The 21465-nt window shown below is 45.9% G+C and overlaps 1 protein-coding gene across 4 annotated transcripts in view; it reads left to right on the top strand.

The window, feature by feature from the left end:
• The first annotated feature begins 6656 nt into the window (after positions 1-6656).
• FGF1 (fibroblast growth factor 1) overlaps positions 6657-21465 on the top strand; it is a 104551-nt gene continuing 89742 nt past the window's right edge. For 2 of the 4 annotated variants that reach the window (XM_047878437.1, XM_047878407.1), the window contains exon 1: positions 16588-16824. The gene's annotated coding sequence lies outside the window, so the exon portion shown is untranslated. Of the gene's footprint in view, positions 6708-16362; positions 16441-16587; positions 16825-21465 lie in introns of those variants that run through there. The other 2 variants (XM_047878426.1, XM_047878417.1) reach the window with 2 other exon arrangements.

Raw genomic sequence — 21465 nt, 5'->3', positions numbered from 1 at the left:
AAAAAATGAAGAAGAATGCAAAGGCTAATTTGAAGAATCCAAATGAATTAGACTGTACCAAATAACTTAACAATGTCCATTGGGGATTTAAAATTTTTTAACATATAACAAATATATATAAGTCAGAATGAAGGGGTAAATGAAATTAAAATGGTCTAAGATCCTTGTATTACTGTGGAAGAAGATAAAAATATCAATTAACACTAGACTTTGATTCAGTCAATGACACACACTGTGGTCTAGGATAACCTCTAAAGAATAGTCAAAGGCGTATATAATTTCCAAGGTAATAGACAGAAATATAGAATATTCAACCACACCAAAACAAGCAAGAAAGGAGGAAAAAAAGAATATAGAACATGTGGGACAAATGAAAGCATTTAATAAGATGGTAGATTTAAATCCAAATATATTAGTAATTACATCAAATGTGAATGAACAAAGTACTTCAATTAAAAGTCAAAAAGTATCAGGGCTCCTAGGTGGCTCAGTCAGTTGAGTGTCTAACTCTCGATCTCAGCTCAGGTCATGATCTCACAGTTCATGTGTTCAAGCCCCATGTCAGGCTCTGCACTGACAGTGTGGAGTCTGCTTGGAATTCTCTCTCCCTCTCTCTCTGCCCCTACCCCATTTGTGCTCTCTCTCTCTCTCTCTCTCTCTCTCAATCTCTCTCTCTATCTCAAAATGTATAAATAAACTTAAAAAATTTTTTTAAAAAGTCAAGGAGTATCAAACTGGATAAAAAGATATGCATGCTATCTATAAGAAACAGATAAACATTAATTTTAAAAATGTTGAGTGGTGCCTGGGTGGCTCAGTCAGTTGAGCGTCTGACTAAAGCTCAGGTCATGATGTCATAGTTCATGAGTTTGAGCCCCACGCCAGGCTCTGTGCTGACAGCTCAGAGTCTGGAGCCTGCTTTGGATTCTGTGTCTTCCTCTCTCTCTTCCCCTACCCCGCTCACGCTCTGTCTCTCTTGAAAATAAATAAACATTAAAAAAAATTAAAAATGTTGAAAGTAAATGGTGGAAAATATGTAAATATTAATTAAAATTGTATTAATATTAATAGTATACATTGATATCAAATTATATTTTAAGGCAAAAACATTACTACGGCTAAAGAAAGATATATCATCATAACAAATTCACAAGGAAGATACAGTGATTATAAAACTTGCACACATCTTATAATGTACAGTCAAAAATATGAAGCTAAGATTGGCAAAACCACAGGAAGAAGTGAGCAGGTAAATGAATAAGGATACAGATTATTTGAACACGATTACCAAATGACTTAATGGACTTATATAAAATATCATACCTAACACTTATAGAATTCAGGTTCCCCAAATATTTAGGACTCCTTACCTTCCAAGAAACTAATAGGATTGAAATTCTCTATATCGGGGGCTCCTGGGTGGCTCAGTTGGTTTAGTGTCTGACTCTTGATGTCAGCTCGGGTCGTGATCTCGCAGTTCATGGGATGGAGCCATGCCTCCAGTTCTACACTGATATCAGGGAGCCTGCTTGGGGTTCTCTCTCTTCCTTTCTGTCTGCCCCTCCCCTGCTCTCTCTCTCTCAAAATAAATAAATAAACATTAAAAAAAATAAATTCTCCATCTCATTTTATGTAAGATGTGGTCATAGGATTTGTTTTGGTCAATGAAATGGGGAAAGAAGTAGCTTCTAGGTTCTAAAGTAGTAGTAAACGTTATCTCTTTTTTCTTTCCTGAACGCAGAGGATGAGTTCCTTGACCTCCTTGAGCTCTGGGTCCTTGATTAAGGATTACACGGAGCAGAGTTGCCTAGCCAACCTGAAAATGGACAGGTTGATGTCCATTAATGAGAAATACAGTTTTGTTATTTTAAGTCACGGAAATTTGGGGATTATTTATAACCACAGTATAACCTAGTCTATCCTAATAAAGGTATAAAAAGAAGAGGACTGCTTTTCAGGCACAGAGGTGAGCTTGTCTTGAAAGGATATGGCATAATGAAGTCCCAGGAGTCCACCGTGGGACTCCCAAAGCTCCAGGGAGGTGGGGGTGGGAAAAAGGCTGGGAAGGGCGAGCAGCTCCCAAGAACAGCCTATGAGGACTGACTAGAGGCAAGTTTGGAAGGGCCTTGTATTTAATAATAAGGAATGGGAATTGTCCTAGAAGTTGAAGGATCTCCAGAAGTTGGTGAGTGGTTGAATATTGGTAGTAATGAAGAGGATAAACTGGAGACGATCTAAATGATGTGAAAGGAGGAAATTATGTAGAGGGTTACTATCAATGAACATGTTCCAGAGTTATTTTCCATTCCTTAGAGGGAACCATTAGTAGGATTTGGTGACAATTTCTTTAGTAATTGTATGCATATGCAAACACACACATAAACCAATTTAAAAACACAAATCACATCAGGGTGCCTGGATGGCGGTTAAGTATCCGACTTCAGCTCAGGTCATAACCTTGTAGTTTGTGAGTTCAAGCCCTGTGTCAGTCTCTGTGCTGACAGCTTGGAGCCTGGAGCCTTCTTTGGATTCTGTGTCTCCCTCTCTCTCTGCCCCTTTCCCACTCACACTCTGTCTCTGTCTCTGTCTCTCTCTCAAAAAATAAATAAACATTAAAAAAGTTAAAAACACAAATCACATCAATTATACTCTACGTGCTATTTCGCATTTTGTTCCAGTTATCAATACCTTCATGGTTATTTTCTGTGTCATCTCAAGGAGACTTGCTTCTTTCCTTTTTATTGGGCGCTATTATATGGATATACTAGAATTATGTAACCATTCCCTTATAGACAGATACTTAGGTTGTTTCCACTATTTACAAACAATGCTTCAGGGACCAACTTGCTAATAATACGCATACATTTTTATCTCTTCTTTCTCCAGACAGTAAGACCAGTTTTGCCACTATTTGAACAGTGACAGTTTTAGGCTGGGTCACAGAAACACAACCGGGCAGGCCATGTGAGGTGACAATTTTGGTTAAGGGGTACCTGGTATGCCTCAATTATGCCCAGAATGGTGTCTTGAACATAGTGAGCACTCAATAAGTATTTGTTGAATGAATGAACAAATGAATCCACATCTACTACAGACACTTGTGTGGTCTGCCCTGCCCTCTTCTTCAACAGGGTTTCTCAAGCTCAGCACTATTGACTTTGAGGGCTGCCTGCTTTGATGTGGGGGCTGTCCTGTACATTGCAGAATGTTCAGCAGGATCCCTGGCCTCTACCCACTAGATGCCACTAGTACAACCCCAGTCACAGCAACCGACTATGTCTGCAGAAATTGCCAAATGTCCCCTGGGAAAGAAATGAGTCCCAGTTGAGAAACATTGATTTACAACACGGATTTACTTGTGTAGGGACAAAGGCCCTTTCTAAAAACACTTCTGCCAATCCTCCCATATCACAAGGGTTTTCATGGAGATTCTGCATTATTCTTGGTTCAGATGTTATTTCCCTGACATCTCCTTCATGACTTAAGTCAATCTTCATTATTTGTCAATCTCCCTTATACCTTCTCTACTCACCAAATGCTCCTCCTTAGTACTTATCTAAAATGAATTTTAGATATGAGTATTATTAAATTAAGCTATTTGCCTCACTCAACTCTCTAGAGGCAGCCACAAGTAAAGATTTGGCATGGAACATGGAACTTTTTGCTCACCATGTTTCTATCTAGTGCCCGAAACAATGCCTGACATATAGTAGGTGCTCACTTCTCTTGGATGGATGGACAGCAATCTGTTACCAGTCAGCAATGGCCAGCCCCAGGTACAACAGGCTTCGGCCAGTTTTTGTTCCTGTGACTTCTGAAACAATTTTGAAAAATGAGGCCATCTCTACCTACATTTTATTTTTTTTATTTATTTTTATTCTTTTAAAATTTTTTTAACATTTATTTATTTTTGAGACAGAGAGAGACAGAGCATGAATGGGGGAGGGTCAGAGAGAGAGGGAGACACAGAATCTGAAACAGGCTCCAGGCTCTGAGCTGTCAGCGCAGAGCCCGACGTGGGGCTCGAACTCACGGACCGCGAGATCGTGACCTGAGCCGAAGTTGGACGCTTAACCGACTGAGCCACCCAGGCGCCCCTCTACCTACATTTTAAAGTTGATGTGTGACATGCTCATCATTAGGTTCATAGGGCTTCAAGATAATACCTTCCAGCATATTGTAAATATTGGAATTAAAAACTTAAGTTGTGACATCATTCTTTAAATATACCTATTCATGGGGCGCCTGGGTGGCTCAGTAGGTTAAGCGTCCAACTTCGGCTCAGGTCATGATCTCGGGGCTCGTGAATTTGAGCCCCGCGTCGGGTTCTGTGCTGACAGCTCAGAGCCTGGAACCTGCTTCAGATTCCGTGTCTCCCTCTCTCTGCCCCTCCCATGCTCATGCTCTGTCTCTCTCTGTCTCTCAATAATAAATAAATGTTAAAAAAAATTAAATATACCTATTCATCTGTTATTATTTCCGAGATTCCCTATGATTCACTTTCACAGTAGTTTCCCTCAAATTCAAGGAATAGAAGAAACAAATTTTGTTAAATAAATTAAAAAAACAACCTTGGGGCACCTGCATGGCTCAGTCAGTTGAGCGCCCAACTTCGGCTCAGGTCATGATCTTACTGTTTGTGTGTTCGAGCCCCGCGTTGGGCTTCTTGCTGACAGCCTGGAGTCTGGAGACTGCTTTGGATTCTGTGTCTCCATGTCTCTCTCTGCCCCTTCCCAGCTTGCACTCTCTCTCTCTCTCTCTCACACACAAAAATAAATAAACTAAAAAAAGAAAAATACTTTAATTAATCATTAAAGGAAGCTGAATTAAATTATTAAAGGAAGTTTCCAGTTTGGGGACCTGGAGCCGGAGATTTTCACATTTGGAGTAATGGCACCTTAGTAAGATTTGTGGAATGAGGGGTACACTTTCCAGTAAGGGTTATTACTAACACAGGCACTTTCTTAGGCAAATCAGTTTTAGGAAGGTGTGCCTAGAGGAACCAATTCCCTAAAAACAATCCTTGTGAAGTCTGGACGGCCATTCTGGGGGTAATGCAGCCTAGAGGCCTGCAGGGGGCAGTATTGGACAAGCTGTTCGACTCGATCTCGGGGGCTCTATCTCAGGGGTAATGGGCCGCCCAGCCGGGTCCCCTCTGGCGTGTTTGTGTTTGCACAGTGAATTATTAATAGAAAACGGGCTCCAAGGAGAATGGAGGCCAGACTCCTCTATCCTGTATCTAGAATCAGGGCCCAGGACTGTAAACAGATGAAAACCTTTTTCTCTGTTTCAAGAACTGGAATTAGGAAAGAAATTGAGGAGTGAAGTCATGCATCTGAATCCACTGTGAGGTTTTTTATTTTCCTCTTAGGAAATGAAAACAATAGTGAAATCTCAGTAATTTATAGCTTCAGCACACATTAAGCACAGTGGCCCAAAACTCCTGCTCTGGAATCAGACAGATGGGTGGCTCGGGTCTTTCCCTGGCCAGCTCACCTTTCCCAGCCTCTGCTTCTCTTGCTGTCCTATCGGAACATGACTACCTTCCTCAGAGGGCTGCTGGGAGGAAAAATGAGCCAGCGCAGGAAAAGGGCTCAGCACATGAATGGCATTTAGCAAGAGCTTAATAAATAACAGTGATGGTCGTGAAGATGATGATACAGCATTTGTCAGGCATGAGTGTTTCAAAACTTTCCATTCATGTCTGAAGAGGCAAACTCAGAGGTGAAAAACCAAGCCATTTAAACATTTTAAGTTTTATACCCCTGGGAGATAGAAGCAGAAGCAGCCATCCGGTTGGGAGAGGGGGGAGTCAGGGCCCTTCAGTGTTACAGCCTCACTCTGTTCCTTGACTTTGCTCCTGAGTGCCTTCCAGGTCTGAAGGTCCCACGCCAGTGCTGATAAGAGGGTCTCTATGTTTAAGATAGTGTTGTATGTTGGTTATGTGACAGGTCCACCAGCCTCAGACATAATAGTAATGGCATTGTTCATTATACTTGTCCTCTGTGAAACCTCACAGGATGGGGGTAAGCTAGTTGACATAAAGTTGGTAATGTGGACTAACTGCTGGGATATATGAAAAGTAAGGTTCACAGCGAGATCCCCACAGTTTTGCCGTATACGGGGAGAGGCAACAGAGACTAGCTCAGACAGAGGCACGGAGACAACTTGGATAAGATAATGGTCCTTTCACCTGGCAGCTATCCAGCCCCCAAATAGCTTTTGTATCCAGCCCAAAAATAAGATCACATGAGAGGGGAGAAAGAAATACACAAGTGCCTGTCCTTGGGCTTTCCGTGGGTACACCAGCATCAGCCACACTGGTGGGGGGCCCCCGGAGAGGGTGGCCTCCCAGTGCACTGGCTGCCTCCCTCCCCTGGCTCTCCCGGGCTGGGAAAACAACCTGTATCAGGGCGGGTGTGGTGTGTGCTTTGCACTCAGCTCTTCTCTCAGGACTCCCTTGAGCTCCACTCACACCAGAGAGGGAGCAGGAGAGAGAGGACAGGCGGAACCAACAGCCTCAACTCCAGGGGAATAAGGGCATCGCCTCCTTTTGGTGAAGGACACTCCCTTCTCATGGAGAATGGGAACTCCCTTCCTCCTGCAGCGGCCTGCCTGCAGCACTCCCGTTAGGTCACCCTGGACGCTGTAGGCTGCTGTGGCTGCCTCGCCCCAGAAAGAAAGTGCCCCAGAGCCAAAGCAAAGAGGTGAGTGCATCCGTTTCGTTTCTCTGAGGGGCTCATGACTACAGACTTCGTGCTCGGGTCCAGCATGAATGCTCTCCCCTGCCCCTCTTCTTCCTCTTCTCCTCCCTGATCTGGGTCTCTGGCAGACTTGAGTCTGTGTGATGGATGCCAGCTTAAAATACCTGTACTCTCTTCTCTCATTTTGAGGCTAATATGCTCCCAGAAAGAACAGGGTAGGTCCAGTTCTTAACGGGGAAGTGAGAAATGATTCCCACCAAGTGAATTATGTTTGCTGAGATCCAAGAAGATGTTTTCCAAGAAACCATTAGACAAATCCCATTGCAGTCGAGTTCATCTTAGTTTTAAAAAGCCCTGTATGAAATAGGAAACAAAAGGAGGCCGGCTCATTCCTTATTGGACAAAAGGGGGAAAAAAAAAACCCACAAGGGAGATGTGCAGATCTTCCTCTCTCCTCATTCCTTCCACACCTTTTCCTGACTTCTTAGAGCCCTGTAAAATATACTTAACAGATCCCAGAACTCATTTCTTTGGTTGAGAACAAGAGGGATAAAATGCAGGGTTTGGGGAGAATTGCTCTGTAAGCCAAGTCGAGGGACAAAGAAGACAAGGCAATTCTGCAGTCTCGGCTTCCCCTCCCAAGCACATGACATGTACTTGTGCCTGTCTGGGGATGTGTACAGATGTCGCCATCACTAGCAAATGCGCACCACTGACCCTTGTTACACACCACGCCACCCCCTGACTATGGACTACAAATACCTACGCTAAGAAGAAGCCCACAAAACATAGGTGGGAGCAAGACACTCCAACAAAGCAGGATTCTTTTAGCGACAATAGACTGAAACCCGGTTTGAAGAGACTTGTGCCAAAAGAAGGAAATTTGTTTGCTTGTGTAACTGAAAAGGCTGTGGTATGGTGGGATCCAGGTGCCCAGATGGTAGCATCCCAACTCTGTCTCTCTCCGTTTCTTGGCTCTGCATCTCCGTGTCATTGTATCCCAGGAAGACTCACCTAAGGCAGTAGCAAGATGGCCACCAGCAACTCCAGGTTGACACCCTAATGGCAAAGCCACCCTCTAGAAGAACAGGCATGTCCTTTTCCCAAGAGTCTAGAGCCTCAGAGTCACATCTCACTGAACCAGTGTGGGCACTGTGGCCATCCTTGCCATGGGGTGTAGTCATCCCCACCCAAACCACACAGACTGGAAGGAATGAAGGGCTGGGTCCCCAAAGATAACCAAGGTGCTAGTCCTAGAGGAGGGGCCTGGACACAATGCTTGCCACTGTGCATTGCTATTTTTGTGATGGTCTGGATGAAGACTTAAAACTCCTCCAACATCACTTCTCCTCCCTCTTATAGTCCACAAAAATCAGTGACAGAAAGTCTCATAATAAGGATAGTTATTAGTAGAAGTGACTGAAAGACCCCATGGCATCTCATTCCTAGAGAGACCCCCACATAGTGCAAAAGAAAACAGAAGGCTTTTCTCGGGCTCAGTGCCCAGACGACCCATCATGACGAGACCTACCTAGGCCCCCAACCTTGCCCATGTGCAGACAGATCCCCCCTCCTCGGTCCCCTGTCCTTGTCCACCTGTATCTCCCTCTGCTCTGTGGATGTGAACCCACCCTGCCTTTCAAGGGCCAGCCTCAGTTCTGCCTTCCCTGAGGCCTTCCCTGGCTCATTGAGCCTTTCTGCAATCTCGCACCCTGTAAAAAAACTTGAATTTTACATTCCTGGGGGAAACTGGATTTTATCCCTAGCCCTCTCTGTGGTGTCTGACACATAGCAAGTGCCAAGTGACCAATAGAAACCCAGCTTCCCTAAATACCTGAGAGAGGATGGCTAGGTTATGTGAAGTCCTAAATTCTGATTTTAAAAGTAATGTAATAATTATAGCAAACATTAATTGAGCTCCAGCTGTATGCTGCAGCCTCAGAGGCATCATCTCAGGTAACCTTCACAATGACCCTACAAGGCAAATATTGGCATTATCCCTCATTTAACATATGGGGAAACTGAGGCTCATAGAATTAACTTACTTGTCCCTTAAGCGGTGACATGGGAGTTAGAGCCCAGGCATGCCTGCCATCTCATTTCCTATTAAATTTGGCATTTACATACTTATCAGGGGAGCTTCTGGCTGCCTGATTTTCAAGACCAAGGAACACCGTTGGCTGGTCAAAGAGCATGAGTAAGCCTGGGTGTTTTGGACCCACCTTCTGCCACTTGGGGCTCTGAGTGCCTCTACAGGGGGGTCCTTATTAGTTTGTACCCAGGGGTGAAGAGACACTTGCCTACCCCAAAGCCACAAAGGTCAGGGGAGCATGGATTTCACAAAAGGAGATGCCTCTGGGGCCCTGAAGAGGCAGGTACTTTTGAGGAAATGTTAGCTGAAAGTGGGTTTTAGAATTTCAACTTGCCCTTTTGGCTGTCCATCATTGGGCAGATGGCCCTGACGTTTCTACCCTCACAGGGTAGCTCGCAGGATTTGGAAAGCAACAAAATCTGATCTCAAAGGAAACCAAAATGTTGAGACTACGGTGAGTATTTTTTTGGCCTACCTATGCCTCTAACAACCAGCCACTGGCCTCTTGTCTGATGCTGTCACCTCTGATGCCAGAGAGGCCCTTGGTTTGAGGGTATGCGGTTTTCCATGACACACACTGACCTATTCGTATGGGTCAGCATCTTCTCAAGAGCAGATCCTATTTGATTTAGGCCATTAATCCTCACAAGGTCCTGCAGGAGGGTCAGAGACCTGGCGCCCTCACAAGTGAGACACGGCAAGACTGATCGGGTCCCAGATTACCTAGAAGCAGAGAAGGGCCTAGCCTGGGGGTAACAGAGCTCTGAGGTCTTAGGATCCAAGCCTGCTCGCTTCTCCATGAGTTTACTGTAAAAAAAAAAAAAAATTAAAACCAAAAGAATTATACAGGCTAAGTAAAACTCTTTGGGTAAGTCTTTCAGAGGAAAACCACTGTCAGACCCAACAGAAATGAAAATATATGTTCTCACAAAAACTACACATGTCCATGGCAGCATCATTCATCACAGTCCAACCAGGAAAACAAGCCAAAAGTCCATTCACCGATGAATGGATAAATAAAATGTGGCATATCCACACAATGAAATATTACTCAGCGATAAAAAGGAATGAAATGCTGAAACATGCTGTAACACTGATGAACCTCAGAGACATTATGCTTTTGAAGGGAAAGAAACCCATACTGTATGATTTCATTTCTACGAAACGGCCATAACAGGCAATTCTACAGAGACAGAAAGTACATTGGTGGTTGCCTAGGCCTGGCAGGAACACGGTGTGGGGAGTACTTGCTAATGAGTATGGGTTTCTTTTTGGGGATGACAAAACTGTTCTAAAATTAGTGGTGATGGCTGCACAACCACGTGAATACACTGAAACCATTTAATTGTTTACTTTAAATGAGTGAACTATACGGTATGTGAATTATATTCTCAAAGTTGTTTAAAAACCCAACCATGGCTAATCAAATAATGAACCCAGTGACGGCTTCCCTGAAGGATGTGGCCTCACCCCATCTGCTCTGATAAGCTTAGGTCTTCTCCCACAGAGCTCGGCCACAGACCACCCAGACAATCCAAGTGGAAAGAATACAGATGGGAAAAACGCGATCCTTAGATTTCTCCACAGAGTCTAAGCTGGGAGGATTTCTGTTCCCCTCTTTCCTGTGTGGATTATTCAAAATGTTATGGAAGCGATCTCACTATTCTCTTTTCATTTCTGGGTTTCAAGTCCTGCTCCAAAAAGCATTCTCCCTTCTAAGATTATAAATCTTATTGGGGCTCTGAGTGCCTCTACAGGGGGGTCCTTATTAGTTTGTACCTTATTTAAAATAAATAATAAGATTATTAATCTTACTAATTCATGTTTTCCTCTAAGGTTTGTCTTCTTACATTTAACTTTCTGATTCCTGAGGAATTTAAATGCTAAACTAAGGATCCACATTGTTTTTGGTTTTTTGCCACATAGACAGACAATTCACAAATCAGGAGTTTTGAATTTTGACTTGGGGTATCTTGTAACTTCCAGGAATTAAACATAAAAAAGGTGTGTGTGTGTGTGTGTGTGTGTGTGTGTTCAGGAAAAGGGTTACAGACCTTGTCAGATTCTCAGGGGTTTTGTGACTCACAAAAAAACCACTGGACTCCCTACATTTCATAACCTGGGGTCCAGGTAGACTATGTATGTATGTTCCAAAGCACGAGGCAAAATCCAAGCCAAGGGGACAATTATTAAACAACTACAGGGGAGGCCTGAGCGATTACTTCTGGGCAAAATTCTCCATCACATGTCAAGTGAGAGTCATCCCACCTTTTGTCCTCATGGTTTACTGAGGCAGAGAACAAGATGGGACTCCCTTGGATCTCCCAGGGCCTATAAAACGTTACGTTTTTATTCATCTGCTGACCAATCGGTGGAGCTAATAAATCATGTTCTAAAAGTAGCTGACAAAACTTGGACCCTCTTGTCACAAAGAATTTGAGGAGACTTACAGACATAAATATAAGTAAATAATGAAGTGGAAAAGCCATGACAAATAAGGTGGCAGTCCCTCAGGTGCACACTCATACATTCATGTGACAAATATATATGCACACCCACCGTGGGCCAGGCACTGTCGAGACTGAGGGTTCTCAGAGTTTGGTTCCTGGACACAGTTTCACCATCATCTGGGAACTTGCTAGCCGTGCACATTTCCAGGCCCACTCCAGACCTCCTGAATTAGAAGCTTTGGAGTTGGGGCCCAGAAATCTGTGTTTTAATCAACCCTCCACGTGATTCCGACGCACATCCAAGCTTGAGAACCACTGGTCTAGACACAGAGGATGTAATGGTGAAAAGACAGATGAAATCCCTGCTTTCCTCATGGAGTTTATATTCCAGTGTGTGTGGCAGAGGGGCCAGGAAACAAACCAGTAAACAGCTAACTGAATATCATAATGTTCCATGGCAGTAAGGTCTGTGAAGGAAAAGAAAGGAGGATGTGAAGAACAGTGATAGGGGCTGATTTAGAGCAGGTGGTCAGGGAGAAGGTGATCTGAAATGAGACAAGAATGATAAGCAAGAGCTTGCCATACAAAGAGGGGCAGAAAACAAATGTGTACACCTCAGGAAGCAGGAGTAGCAGGGGCAAAGGTCCTGAGGTAGGACGTTTGGCCTAGATGAGTAGTATGACTGGAACAAATGACCAAGCAGTTCATAGGAGGTGGACTTAGGGAAGCGGTTGGTGATAGCAAGCTTAGCTTTCATTCTTAGAGCAAGTCAAAGGCCCTGGACAGTTGTGAACAAACAGGTATATGATCTGATTTATCTTTTAGCAGGATCCCTCTGGAATGAACTATAGAGAGTAAGTTGGGTAGAAGCAGGGAAATCAGCTAGGAGGATTTTGCAATAGCCCAGGAACACTGGTGCTTGGACGGACTACACCAATGTGCAAAGATTTATTACTAAGTGAAAAGCAAACAACAATGCAGGACATTGCTCGTAAATTGTTTTTGAGCATATACACATTCAGGTGTATGAAGCCGTTTCCCCACTAAAGGGTCCAGGAAAAAAAAAGTTAATAGTGGTTATCTTTGGGGAGAGGGCTTATAATAAGGGTCATTTTATACCCTTCTGTACATTGTGCATGTGGCCATGTGTGCAAAGCATTACTTTTATTTAAAGATAAAATATTTTAAAATAAAAATTTAAAAATTGAGATAAAAGAAAACGTAAAATAGAAGAGGCAGTGGGTGATCAATATCACAGAGAAGAAGAAGCCCACCCCTCATGGGTTAGTCCCTTCCAAGTACAATCCCCGGAAGAAGCCAGAGAGCCAGGCTGACCCTGGGGTGAGCTCCTGTTCTTGGATTACCATAGGATCAGGTGACTGCCCCCTTGAGAACCACTGGGCCCTGTTTCTGTCCTGCAGCTCTGTGACGTTTGTGGCTTTCAGGTCTCCTCAGGCAACTAATACAATTTCCTGTAAACGTCTGCGGCATTTCCCTATGCCCTGTGTGTCAAATCCCTCCCCTCCGTCATCCTGGCAGTTGGTTCGCCATGAGGCCAGCATGCCCTTCATTTAATTGCATGATTTGGCATAAACAGAAGGAAATACTTTGCTAGGGGAGAGAGTAGAGTGCAGCATCTGATTTCTCCTGTCAGCTGATTAGGATTTGTTGTGTCCCAACAAGGTCAAATGGAATTAGAAAGAAAATGCAGTGTGTCTGGTGTGTGTTTCAAATAACTGCATCATTTATGGAAACAGGACGAACGAATGGGGAAATTTTAAAGCCAATACTGACTGTCAGCTTCAAGATTCAAGGCACAAGAAGCCACTGCTTCTATGTTATGCCCAGAGAGAGAGAGAGAATAGTTTCTGGGGGCATTTTGAATTCTGCTGATTCTATCTATCATGCTTTGGTTCCACTCTCATATTGGGGCAATTAAAAAGTGATGTCTGCTTTTCAGAGGCCCCAAGCACAGAATAAGTCAAGGCATGGAAACGCCACATTCTACTTTTAGCACTCTTCTAAGGCTCTTATAAGAGGTTTAGAGCCACGTTCTGTGATAGCAACTGCTGAAGCGCTCCATTGTGAATCAATCTCTTAGGATGTGGAAAGAAAAATCTCACTTCCAGAAGCAGCCACAACATTTCAGGTGTGGATGACTCCGGCCATGGCCACACCTCTGTGGATAAAACTGCAAGGCTTCTACCAGGATTTCTGTTGGTCTTGCAAATCTGTCATGTTCTTCCTTTCACAGACCCACCCCCTGCAGTGTTAGTAGGCCTGCATATAGGGTGGTTTTTTTTAATGTTTATTTATTTATTTTGAGAGAGAGAGACCACAAGCAGGGGAGAGGGGCAGAGGGAGAGATAGAGAATCCCAAGCAGGCTCCATGTTCAACACGGAGACTGATACGGGGTTTGATCTGCCAACCCTGAGATTGTGACCTGAGCCGAAATTGAGAGTTGGACACTTAACCGACGGAGCCCCCCAGGCATCCCCCTGCAGATAGGTTTTAATCATTGCAGAAACGGCTTTAAATGTGGTCTAAGAGCTTTGAGGGAAGGTATGTTTCTGTTACGTGACCTGCATAGGATCTAGAGTATTATGGATGCTTAATGAACAGCCTCAACAGCTATTATTTCCTGGCCCAGAGCTGGAGGGCTATTCTGAGGCCAGACCTTCAGACAAGGCAATCTCCAAGTCTCTTCCCAGGCTAAATAATAGGCCAGAAAGCATTAACATTATCATGTCTCATGACTCAAAACATCCAAATGTGTATTATTTAAAAGACAAATTTAGACGCTTGATATGAAAGTTGAAATAAATGTGGAATTTGGGGGATATTAAAGTGAAATTTTTAAAAATTCAATATTGAGGGGCATTATATTACAGTAAATACTCTAAGGAACTGAGGATTCATTATTTCCCAGTATTTGGACAGTAACATTGCTGAATATCAGATATGCAGTAAAGAAATTAGTTTAGGGGCGCCTAGGTGGCTCAGTCTATTAGGCATCCAACTTTGGCTCAGGTCATGATCTCATGGTTCATGAGTTCAAGCCCCACATCGGACTCTGTGCTGACAACTCAGAGCCTGGAGCCTTCTTCAGATTCTGTGTCTCCCTCTCTCTGCCCCTCCCTCGCTTGCACTCTGTCTCTCTCTTGAAGATAAATAAACATTAAAGAAGAAAGAAAGAAAGAAAGAAAAAAAGAAAGAAAGAAAGAAAAAGGAGTTTATATCAGTAGCTAGGGATTATCTTTGTGGAAAATCCTTGTAGGTTTTGTTTTTTTTTTTTAACAGCAGTTCACAACTGGATAGAATGGAGAAATAACACTAAAATAATGACTTACACTTGTGTTACCCATTTTCAAGGTGCTTTCACACATTTTGGCACACTGGATGTTCCCATTACTCCTGTTGGCTTGCAGGGAAGATGCGGTTAGCAGTCTCATCCATCCCCTTTAGGAAGGATGGAATGGGAACCTGGCCGAGCTGCACAGGAAGGGTCAACCACACAGTGTGGGCAGGTTCAAGGGCATGACCCTGAGCTAGGGACACCTGCTTTTAGTCACAGCAAAGGCTTTTATTAGGGGATGCACGCTGGGTGAGACCCTGAGCCGCATCTCTGTCCTGAGAATTTTTAGTTAGCTATTTAATGGGTTTAATTTCCTAATTTACTGTTTCCTAACCTTAAGATCTATCTTTCCATGTGGTTGAAAGTTAACATGCACACTGGAGGTAGCATAATAATTCTCCAGTATTGAGAAGACGATTATCCGAAATTTTTTTTATCTTTCTGTGCTTCAGAAGGTCCTTTGGAATTGTGTAGACACTCAGGAAGATTATTATTTTTGAAAGCAAATTATGAGTATCTTTGAATACATAGACATGGCAGCTCACGGAGGTTCCAATTAATAAAATTTAGTGAAATCATTTTTTTTCTGTACTTTTCAAGTCCCTTTCAGGAGAGCCGTGGCTTATCCATCCTGTTCCAGGGAATGAGCTTCTCGGAGGCTCATCTCCTCAAAAGGCACAAAAACGGCTCCCTGGATGCCACGTGATGCCTTTGGAGAGAGGCTCCCACCTCCACCTTCCAAGGGGAGGTGGAGACCAGAGAGCATTATTTTTTTTTTAATGTTTTTGTTTTTGTTTTGATAGAGTAGGGGAGGGACAGAGACAGAGGGAGACAAAGAATCCGAAGCAGGCTCCAGGCTCTGACCTGTCAGCACAGAGCCCGAGATGGGGCTTGAACCCATGAACTGAGAGATCATGATCTGAGCCAAAGTCGGATGCTCAACCGACTGAGCCACCAGGTGCCCCCAGAGAGCATATTTCTAGCTCTCACAGGTCAATCCGTACCTGTCTATCTGAATCAGCAGGCAGGCGGGCTGGGACAAACATTCATGCATACAAACACATACCTCCCAGGCTTCCAATGCCTACATAAGGAGTAGAGACCTTCTTCAGTTATAGGAAACTATTCATCATGTTTCCATTTAGTCTCTTCAAAGATACCTCCTGATCCACATCCTTTTAATCCAATTTCCAGCTTCATTCCCTACCTGCCAGCCAAAGAGTTATTTGTACAGGCAGCTTCCTCCCTTCCTCACCCTGTCCCGGCCAGCGGCATGAAGATGATGCCTGTGGTCCTTTAATGAAATCCCCGCCCCTGGAGCTGGGCTCACCTGAGGATTCGTTAGCCCGGTTCAGCAGTGACAGGCTTGACCACTGGTCAGGAACGACAGAAATACTCGCTCCACAGCCCCATCCAGCCCTAGCCTGGACAGCCATTGCCTTGGATGGCTTTGCAACATGCCCGTTGCAAGGCTTGGCCCTAGGAATGGCACAAACAGACACACACACACTCTGCCACACGCAGACACCTACACCCTGCGCAGGGATGCCAGATGACAGAACAGAAAAGGACTCTTTCATCCGGCAGCCTTCTGATTCCAGAGGAGCGTCTCTGAGCCACGACCTGCTGTTTCCCTGGTGACTGAGGCTTCCAAATAAACAGGATTCTGCTCAGACAGGCCAGTAGTCTCCATTCAGCTCAGCCATTTGCCCCAAGACAAACCACGTTAAAATAACACCCAGGATAGCTGCCGTCGGTCGTCTCTGCCTCCCTTCCCTGCTGGCCAATAGCTCTGCCTGCTGCTGGCTGTCCAGAGCTGGGGGCACTTAGAGCTCTGTGTATGTCCCTGTGGGTGGGGTCAGTGCGGGCTAGAGTCTACAGGCAGGTCCCCTCTGCTGATAAACAAGGTCAGAGATAGACCCAGAGGCTGGCATTCTCAGCTCCCCAGCCTGCCTCCCTGCTTCCCACACGGCCCTGCAGGACTGGTAGCCGGCTCTGTGGCATGGTGTCTGGAGGCAGACCAGCAACCTGATGTGCATGCCACGGCCCGTCCCCTCTCCCCACACAGAGCTGCAGTAACCGAGAAGTTCAGAGAGCCGGCGTGGGGCTGCTGGGAAAGCAGCCGCAGCACAGTGACAGTGACACGGAGCAGACGACACCCAGTGGATTTCCGTGTTGCCCTTGGACGAAGAGGCACAGTCCTCAGCCTACAAGGTTTTCAGGTAAGAATCTGAGTCTCCGTTTCGGGGAGGAAAGAGCAGGTTGTGGGCAGCGCTGAGGGCGTGCGTATGTGTGTGTGTCCAAGTGCAAGGATAATATTACATGGAGAGGGGGGGGAAAACGGGAAGACTGAAGGCAGTGGGATGTTTTAAGCAGATACCACTGGAACCAGTTCCCCGGCAAGTGGATCCCCAGAGGCTCGCCTCTGGCTGGGTTGTTTAATCCGTGGTGCTGGCCGCTCTGGGGAGAGGCATCGCCCGTGGCACAGGCATGTAAAAATAGCACCTAGACTTCAGAGACTGTAAAAACGATCCTGCACCATGCTGCCCCAGCACCTTTATTCCTCCACTGCCGGGCCGATGAGGACTGGAGGGGGCGGAATGTCCTCATTTACTGATGCGCTGGATACAGCCCCTTCGGTTCCGCAGAAGCCAAAATCGGTGGCTTTAGTAAGTCTGGAGGGCGTGAGCCCGCTGTGTCACACTCACCCTCTTGGGGAACCTGGACATTCAGCTGCCTCGGGAAGGCTGTTCACTGAGCACCTCAGACTTTATCCAAATTTTGATACAAAAGTCGGGCTGAAATACAGGATTAGCCGAATGTGATACGATAGGCGGCTATTCGGATGGCCCCGTGGCTCACCTGGACTATTCCTTACCTTCCTTCTGATCTTTGAATATCACACGCTCATCTCAGTGCCCCTGCAGACTGGCACTGGAGGAGAAGGTGCGGGAATGGCTAGCCACATCCACGTCACTATTACATGCCCAAAGTGTGCAAGGCTTCTAGAGAAGAACGCTTGAAAAATTCAGACCTCCAGGTCTGGGGGAGAATTTAGGCATCAAGTGCCCATTTTTCAGAGACCCAAGAGGAACTCACCTTATCTGGGCACTGGGGTCTAAGAGCTCCCTGCGTGACTCAGCAGAATGTAAACATTCAGTGCTTTCTCTAGCTGCTTTAACCACTGCGCCGCCCCCCCCCCCCCCAACCTCCCCACACACTCTTCTGCATTCTTTTTCTGCTTTGGCACTTTCCCTTTCATTCCCTACAGAGATGTGATTGTTTATGATGTAGTTCTGCAAACAGCGGTGGGAGAGGCGAGCATCCGCCAAAGGACGACCGGGGCTTTGTGTGAGGCTCAGCCAGCCCTGATGGTGGCAAAGGGTTGAAAAGAAATAAGCCCGGCTTTGCAAAGTGGTGTCCAGTGAAGGGCTGGCCGGCTGTTTACTGGGACTGTCTGGGTGAATGAGTGTGGATTTTGGTGGAGACTGTGATTCACAGTCACAAATTCCCTTTTCCTTTGTTTTCTTTGTGTTGGTCATTGAGGGCTTCTGAGGAAATTCCCCTTTTCAGATTGTATATCTGAAGGCAAGATCATCAAGGGTGCTGCTGAGGGCAGCTGGTGAGCACTGGAGGCTTTCTTCTGTTGACCCTGCCTTTGCTAGTATGAGTAAATGGCTTTGCAGATGAAGTACTTGATCAAAGGCCAAACTGATACACAAATAATGAAGGGAGAAAAACAAAGTTTCTTGTAAACTCTCTCCCAGATCTGCTGTGCATACATACAGATACGGCTTGCCTGGTTCCGAAAAGGATTTAAGGAAGCGCTATGAGGTTGCTTAAGTGGTTTGACGTCATAGGCCAGTAGCATCAACCACGATGATGATGCTTTCAGTGGTGAGGGTGGACGGCATCTTAGGCTCCGCCTACACTAAGTGATGGGATGCCTGACCCAGGATGGAGAGTGTGCTCGCTCGCCTGGCTCACATGCGTTCTGTGGATGCTAGTAAACCGTGGAGGATCACGGAGCTGCCAGGCCTGCTGGGCCACCCTCTAGGAGTGAGGGACGGTACAGAGTGTAAGGCATTCCCCATCCACCTTATCAAAGGGTGTTGCTTGGCCAACGCAATGCTCCTTGAGTTAAGCTGCTGGAAAAGCAATCTGTCACGGGTGCCGCAGGCATACCCGGTTTTAGGTAAATCTAATGCCTACACGTGAAACGAATTATAGGTGAATGAAGATTTTTTTCCCCCTGTTTTTCACTAATCAACACATGCTCACGGAGTACTGACAAGGGGTCCCATCTCAAGGTACAACTGGATTGAGCCCACTCAGACACAGAAAAGAGAGGGCACGTACCTGGGGGGGGGGCAGGTAACAGAGAGTGAGTGTGGACTGACAGGATGTCCAACTCAGCTGGGAGGCAGGGTCCAAGGTATGGGAACAAGGGCAAGCATCCAGGCCAGGAGTCTACAGAGAGAGAAGAGGAAGGAAGGGAATATGAAGTGTCTGATTCCTAAATATTCCGAATTAAGAGAGGCAGCCTAATATAGTGGTCAAGTGCATAGATTCTGCAGCGGGGCTCCCTGGGGTTCAGATTCAGACTGTGCCATTCATTTATTAATCCTGTGGCTTTGTGCCTCAGTTTCCGCATCTGTAAAATGCGGTAAAAAAGTACCAACCTTGTCGCTGAGAGGCTCAAATGAGTCATGCTCTTAGTGCCTGGCTTATAGTAACTACTATGTATTTGCTATTAGTGAAAGGTGAGTTCTGAACACGCTGTACACAAGTCCTTTTGTTCCAAAGTCCAAAGTGACACTTTATGTTTCCTGTGCCCTTACTATATGCCGGGTACCCGACTTGGCTTTATGTATCTGACCTTGCTGAATTCTCATAACAACCCTGGGAAGTAGGAATTGAGGCTTGCTGGGCTGGGCCATTTGCCGAAGTTCACGCAGTCACCAAGTGACAGAGCCACATGTCATACCCAGGCTGTGCTCCCACCTGATTTGCCATGTATGTTTTATCGGATCACTGGAGGACAGTGGAGACAGGTGGAATTTGGTGACAGGAATTCACGACAGGTGATATTTGAAGACCTAGGAAAGTAGGCCAGGATTTGGAAACTCTCCTAAGAAAGGCAGACCCCAGGGGGTGCCTGGGTGGCTCAGTCGGTTAAGCATCTGATTTCAGCTCATGCCATGATCCGTGATCTCATGGTTCGTGGGTTCGAGCCCCACATCAGACTGTGCCAACAGCTCAGAGCCTGGAGCCTGTTTCGGATTCTGTGTGTGTGTGTGTGTGTGTGTGTGTGTGTGTCTGCTCCGCCCCCATTCACACTCTATCTCTCTCTCTCAAAAATAAATAAACGTTTTTTTAAAAATTTAAAAAAAGAAAGAAAGGCAACTTGGCCCCCCCAGCTTGGCCCACAGTCAGACTCTCCACTTTGAGGACCTACAGCTTTTGAGACCAGGTCTTCAGGAACAAGACACGAATGCAGTCACGGGGGAACAAGAGGGGCCTCAGGTTTTCCTGAACCAGTCAGCAGATGATGCCCAAGAAGAGAGGAAATGGTGCCTGACGACAGACACAGAGGCAGAGGCACAAGGCTGCTGGGCCAGCACCCCGCTTCAACTCTGCAGGCCTGAGGTCAGAGGTCAGCTTGAGCTCAGCTCGACGTCAAGACTGGGTGACTCCAGTCGTAGAGAGAGAAGGGATGGGCCATCCAGAACTTGGTGTCTGTAAAAGACTCGATCTGCCGGTGCGACCCCTCTAAGGAGAACGTTTAAAATGTGACAGAGATTTGTTTTCTGCATAACTGCTCACGACCTCTGACTTTGTCCAAGGAATGCTAGTGGTGGGGACAGGCATGAGGAGCAAGCCCCTCTTGCACCAGAGCTGTACAGGTGTGGGGGGGGGGGGGACCTCAGACAAGACTCCCCTCTGTCTCTCCAGGACCTATAGTTTGCAAACAAATGTGCATGAGAATCACAGGGGAGCTTGGTTAAAAAATCAGGTACCCAGGTCCGGCCCACCGAAGTCCCGACTTAGCCAGGTCCCGGAGGGACCCACGATTTTGCATTTCCTGGGTAGGACCCAGGTGATTCCATCTTTGGTCCACAGGGGACAGTTGAGGAAACCCAAGTCTGACCATGGCTCTGGTTCTTTTCCCTTCATTGCTGTGAACGAGAACACAGAGTCATTTGGTCTGAGTCAGGGACAAGTGGCCTCTTCCTTGTCATCCCCTCCTTCCTGAATTACCATCTTCCTCGGACTAGCCCTCCACGTGTTGCAACATCCACGACAGTGTCCACACTGCACGCCGAGTTGTTATGTGCCAGGCACAGGGCCAACCCCTTCATGCTATTCCCTCACTCAACCCTCACAACCACCCCATAAGTTAGGTGCAATTATTATCCACCTTTTACAAGTGAGGGGAAAGCCCTCGCTGCTAGGAAGTGGCCGATCTGGGGTATGAACTCTGGACAAGCAGATTACCAGAGCACCATCATGGAACCTCCTATCAGCGGAGTTTTACCTGTTGGTCACTTCAGCCTTCCCTTCTCGCTCTTGGGTGCCTTTCTCTGGTTCACATTCCTCTCTGGTCCGCTTCCATTCCCAGGCCCCCGTGTAACTTCCTCAGAAGATGATGCGGCCCTGTGCTCCCCTACTTTTTTCTCATTCAATCAATCAGAAAGGGCTGGGGCAAAGGGCAGGTGGAAGGCAGGTGTTAGGAGCTGAACTACGTCCTCTCCTTAAATTCACATGTTGAAGTCCTAACCTGCAGAGTATCAGAATGTGACCTTATTTGGAGACGCCTTTACAGAGGATATCAAGTTTAAATGATGTCATTAGGGTGGGCC

The sequence above is a fragment of the Prionailurus viverrinus genome, chromosome A1, assembly GCF_022837055.1.
Source record: "Prionailurus viverrinus isolate Anna chromosome A1, UM_Priviv_1.0, whole genome shotgun sequence".
Taxonomy (NCBI): Eukaryota; Metazoa; Chordata; class Mammalia; order Carnivora; family Felidae; genus Prionailurus; species Prionailurus viverrinus.
Note: the sequence above shows the minus strand (reverse complement) of the source record. Positions and strands in the feature narration are given on the sequence as shown.